Below are 6,485 nucleotides of genomic sequence, written 5' to 3'. Positions count from 1 at the left end.
GAGCTGACAAGTGGATGAGTGAGTGAGTGAGAGAGTGAGTGAGTGAGTGAGTGAGTGAGTGAGTGAGTGAGTGAGTGAGTGAGTGAGTGAGTGAGTGAGTGATGGATGGATGGATGGATGGAAGAGTTGGATGGATGGATGGATGGATGGATGGATGGATGAGTTGACGGATGGATGAGTTGACGGATGGATGAGTTGGGTGGATGGATGGATGGATGGATGAGTTGGGTGGATGCATGGATGGATGGAAGACTTGACGAGTGAATGGATGGATGAGTTGATGAGTGGATGGATAAATGGATGGATGGACGGACGGAAGGAAGGATGGATGAGCTGACAGGTGGATGGATGGATGGATGAGTTGATTGAATGGATGGGTAGATGGATGTTAGATTGATGGATGAGCTGACAAGGATGAGTGAGTGAGTGAGTGAGTGAGTGAGTGAGTGAGTGAGTGAGTGAGTGAGTGAGTGAGTGAGTGAGTGAGTGAGTGGATGGATGGATGGATGGAAGAGTTGGATGGATGGATGGATGGATGGATGGAAGAGTTGGATGGATGGATGGATGGATGGATGGATGGATGGATGAGTTGACGGATGGATGAGTTGGGTGGATGGATGGATGGATGGATGGATGGATGAGTTGGGTGGATGCATGGATGGATGGAAGACTTGACGAGTGAATGGATGGATGAGTTGATGAGTGGATGGATAAATGGATGGATAAATGGACGGACGGAAGGAAGGATGGATGAGCTGACAGGTGGATGGATGGATGGATGGATGAGTTGAGTGAATGGATGGGTAGATGGATGATAGATGGATGGATGAGCTGACAAGTGGATGAGTGAGTGAGTGAGTGAGTGAGTGAGTGAGTGAGTGAGTGAGTGAGTGAGTGAGTGAGTGAGTGAGTGGATGGATGGAAGAGTTGGATGGATGGATGGATGGATGGATGAGTTGATGGATGGATGAGTTGGGTGGATGGATGGATGGATGGATGGATGGATGGATGGATGAGTTGGGTGGATGCATGGATGGATGGAAGACTTGACGAGTGAATGGATGGATGAGTTGATGAGTGGATGGATAAATGGATGGATGGACAGACGGAAGGAAGGATGGATGAGCTGACAGGTGGATGGATGGATGAGTTGAGTGAATGGATGGGTAGATGGATGATAGATGGATGGATGAGCTGACAAGTGGGTGAGTGAGTGAGTGAGTGAGTGAGTGAGTGAGTGAGTGAGTGAGTGAGTGAGTGGATGGATGGATGGATGGATGGATGGATGGATGGATGGATGGATGAGTTGGGTGGATGGATGGATGGATGGATGGATGGATGGATGGATGGATGGATGAGTTGGGTGGATGGATGGATGGATGGATGGATATATGAGTTGACGAATGGATTGATTGATTGATTGATTGATGTTTGCATTTATTTTATATATTTCATCTATTTATTTATTTTTTTTTTTTCCACAGCGGAAGAACATTTCATTTTCCAAAATGCATTACTTATGTTCTGCAAGATGTTAGTGTAAGAAAGACGACAATATGATGGGAGGTAGGGTTTGAAACAAAAAAAAATTAATATATTTAATATTTAATAACAACTAACAGCTATATGTGAAGTATTCCAAACACCTTCATAAAAAAGACTTCATAAAAAGGTAATAAGTGTCTTGTAAATCAGGTATTCATAAATGTCTATCACATGACTTGAGTAGCAAATGTTGAAGGTCAATCGGCACTAATGACTCACTTATTAGAGTATGATGACGTTTCATAATTGACCTTTGTACAGTTTTTATCTTTTTTTTCCCATAATGAACCCCGAAAGCTGCCTCTCAGGTACTTTTATCAAGATATTGATATCTGCATAAGTACTTTTATCACAATATCGATTTAGGCACAATTGAAGTGCTTATCGACCCTTTTTAAATGAGGCATTTGTATCAAACTAATTTTCCTGGGACATTATGTTCTCACAACCCAATATATAAGTGCTGTGACACACAGCTTCAGAATCTTGGGTGCACTTAAACCCATTGTTTTGTGGTTCAGGGACTGTGAAGCACTTTGTCTATGGTAAAGGAATTGCATGGTCTGCAAATTGCCATCTTCGGCAACATCCACAGGTATGTCATGGACAGTAAGGAATAATATCTCTCATCCATTCCTGTTCCCTTCTCTTCTTCCCTGGAAGGTTTAAGAACATTAAGAATGGCCAGAACAACCACTATAACCTTTTCATTTTAGTCAATTTTGAGACACCAGTTCAGTAAGGTTCAAAAAGTGACGTTTATTTTAAATCCAAGCTGGTCTCAGATGTTGTAAGTGTATTGTACACGTAAAAGACACATTTTCTCATTTCTGCATTACAATTCAAATTTCATTGTTTCAACTCGTTCCCCTCTTCCGCGTATAGATAAATGACAGGCAGATATTCGTTACACACTTGATCCGTTTCCATGCCTTTTGCTTTATTAACGATTTTTTAGAATAAAACAATCTCTCTCACGCCCAGAAATAAAATGCACAGATAACTCACTTTAATTAGCACTGTCATGCCACACCATCCGTCACAGACATCTCTTAACGGGGGTCTAATTTTAAACTTTATCGCCACAGAAACCAACGGGAGTGATGAATATGCGGGTAAAATAATTTTATGTTTCGTCTCTATTACTTTTGTCCCTGTTGAAAGTGAAACATGTATTAATCTGGCAATTATGATTTCATTAAAATCTATAAATGGCCAAGCATTAACAGTAGATAAATTAGCTCATTCGTTTCAGCCCCGGAGCTTAGGGAACATTAGGGCACGCCCTTTCTGTTCCACAGACTGTTCATGTGGGCATATATATGCGCGATCATGCACTTTACGAACCTTTAGACTGTACAATAAAGATTTAAATGCTGTTTCGTGTTCGAGAAGGTAGAACTACTTATGGCTGGGGCAAAAACGGCCATTTTTTGATAGGAAATTTCATATTTAGATGAATTGTTCTGTGTGGACTCACTGCTCCCATTTGTTATTGCAGCCTAAAGTTATATTTATAACCTGTGTGCATATATCTATTAAGTATAATATAAATTATATTAGCTGTGTGTTTATGTCCCCCCACACACATACACACACGCACCTGCCCCTAGATGTTATCAGTTTACTCCATCATATTGAACCAAATCCATCTTGGCGCCACTTACTTCTCGGAATCACCAATACATCAGCAAAAAGGAGCGTGCGTACGCCACAAACAGACATACACGATATACACACAAATAGAAAAACAAGCACACACACACACTCTCTCTCTCTCTCACCCACACACACACTGGAGACATCCAGCTGCCACCACAGACCTCAAAACAAACCTCAGGATTAATATTTAACAATCCTCTCCCTCTTCTCTGACCACTACATACCAGAAATACACACACACACACTTACACACGCACTTCAGCTTCTGAGATGCATATAGAGGCATACGGAAGAGTACATATCTTGATACATGAAAGATCAAAGTAGAAGAAAAGACAGCAAATCAAAGAAATACTACCTCTGTGATTTTTTTTTTTTTTTTTGGTGACATTCAAAATGTGCATGACCATGACAGCCTATAAAGTCTATGTTCTAAGTAAGCCTTAAATTCACACATGCGCCCATACTTAAAGAAATGTTGACAGATTGTCTGTCCAATAAGCTGTCAGTTTAAGAATGTAACTATCACCATGTCTCATATAATTGGCTTCTGTGCAACATTTAAATGTGTTAGTGTGTATTTGCACGTGCGTGTGTGTGTGTGTAAATAGGCTGACAAGGCTGAGGGAGTGTGTTTCACACCTTCAGTAGCTCTGTCAGATCCATCTGCTCAAAGAACAGCTTATCATGTTCTTGACATTTACCACACACACACACACATACACTGATTTGTAATATCATCTTTCTTAGACCAATTCAGTCCCTCGACCATAAGCCTGTATCTTGTCTCACATCCTGTCAGCATGAGTTCCGTTGTGTCGCCTGGACATCATCTAATTGCATCGTGTTCTGGTAATGTTATGTTTTCTAACTACGCTCAATAACAACCTACTGTAAATACCACCCAATGTTCGGCTTCACAAAGTGTCTGTTTCTCAAATGTCCTTTTCGGTAATTAGTGAAGGCCAAGGGTTTCACTGCTTTGACTTAGAAAAGAAACAACAGTTATAATGGAACTTAATGGTTAACTCAAAAATGAAAATTATTATTTGCTTATACTTTAATGTCATTCCAAGCCTGTATGCTACTATTAATTTATATTTGGAACACAAAATGGGAACATTTAAATATTATTATTACTATTATTATTTTTATGATGCTCTTTTCTATATAATGACAACACAAACCTCTCAACCCACCACACTGAGCACTCAACCGTTTTCTAAAGAGGCTAAAGATCCTATCCATCCTCACTGGTTTCTACAGATGCTTTTTTGAGAGTATACTAACCAGCTGTATCAGTTTCTTGCATGGAGACTGCTCAGCATATGACAGGGCCCTGCAGCAGATGGTGAAGATGACACAGTGCATCACCTGTGCCAACCTTCCTGCCACCGTAGACATTTACATCAATAGGTGTGTAAAGAAGGCTGCCTCCATCGTGACGGACTCATCTCACCATTCCCACAACTGGTTTAAGCCTGGGTCTGGTTTAAGTCTGGGAAGAAGCTAAGAATCATTCAGTCCAGAACATCCAGACTCAACAATTTCTTTCTGCAAGCAGTCAGATACACAAACGATTAGGTTTAGCCATGTTATTGGTTTGCTGAAGTACCGACTTCGGTACCAATCGGTACTGAAATTTTAAAAATGTGACGCTTGTTGAGCGGATTCGTAAACACCTCTGATTGGCCATTGTGTTGATGCGCTCGTCTGTGATTGGCTACAATGATCAATGCATGGGAGCGTTGCTTTCAAATGCTCCCGTGTATATATGTGTAAGCACTCTGTGAAGAATGTCATTGATGACTATTTACAACATTTTTGAAGCATTGATCATTAAAGTAAAATACAGACATATCTGATGAGCGTGTCAACACAATGGATAATCAGAGGTGTTTATGAATCCGCTGAACAGCGCTCAAAGTGTCACATTTTTAAAATTTCAGTACCAACTAGGTACTTTTGACAATTAGTATGTAAACCAGGACAACAGGTTAATTCAGTAGGCTGATTTTAGGGAGTTACCAGTGAGTATGTAAACATGCTCACTGTTGTTTCCTGAAGGAATTGTTTAATTTTTATCCATTGTCATGTGCTCTGCTAAAAATGACTTTAAAGTTGACTTTGACTTTGAAATGAAAAGCCATCTCGAGACTATAAATACTTGTGGATAATTTGATTGCTGTTACATCACATTTGAATTAAAATGTCATAAAAAGAGGGGCTTAACCCATGTTGTGATCCAGGTGATCTATACTTGGCTGAAAATGAAAGTCGTCCGGGGTTCAGTGAGATTGGGATAAAGTTGCATGTAATAATACCAAGAATGTCCTTCAACTGGAAGTGTGAAGAACACCAGAGATTTTTCAATTCTTCATATCTGCGGGATCACTCCCTCGCTCTTTCTCCAAGCCTGCTTTTTCACATTCGATAGTGACGCTACTCAAAATCTCTCCGACAAGTTTCAATCACAACTTCCTTCTTCCCATCAAGCCCCTTCAGGGTTTGCAGTGGACTGTATCTTTCTGATTTTGTCTGACAATTGTTACTGTGGCACATCAGCGAAGCTGCTAGGGATCAAAATGAATCACAAGACAGAACCAGTCTGGATTCTTAAGCTGTTTTAGATCATGGGTGAAGACGAAAAAAAAAAAAAAAAAGGCTGGAATTAATCCAAACCTCATCTAGTAATACATCAATAGTTAATCAAATGCTTAAATGTCACATTAACATTAACCATCGGTCTCTGCAAGAGTGTCAGAATGACAGATATAATGGTATTAAATATGTTGCTATAAGTTGAAAATATGTTAAGATGATATATAAACTGCTCTATGGAACAGCATCTGACTAGAGAGATTAAACACTTTTATAGTGACTATACAGGCTTTTATTTGAAAGGTAAACAGAGGTCAAGTACTTCCAAACACATATTATGGTGGTACCATGGTACAGTGAGGATATGAAGGGGTAATATCATGGTATGATATGAAACACATGCATGGTGCGAATGATTGCAGTATTCATAACTGTGTGCAGTACTATGGTACATTTGGAAGCCCATGTTACTTCAAAGAAGAAGAAACAAAAACATTGTATAACCACACTCTTAGAAAAAAAAGGTTCTAGGAACCCTATAGGGTTCTTTAACCAACTTTATAGAACCCTTTCTGCCAAAAAGGTTCTATATAAGGAGAAAGAACCCTTTTGAAACAAAGGGTTCTTTGGGCTAAATGTGCTTTATATACATTATTAGTGCTTTAATGATTACACTA

The sequence above is a fragment of the Megalobrama amblycephala genome, linkage group LG23, assembly GCF_018812025.1.
Source record: "Megalobrama amblycephala isolate DHTTF-2021 linkage group LG23, ASM1881202v1, whole genome shotgun sequence".
NCBI lineage: Eukaryota > Metazoa > Chordata > Actinopteri > Cypriniformes > Xenocyprididae > Megalobrama > Megalobrama amblycephala.
Note: the sequence above shows the minus strand (reverse complement) of the source record.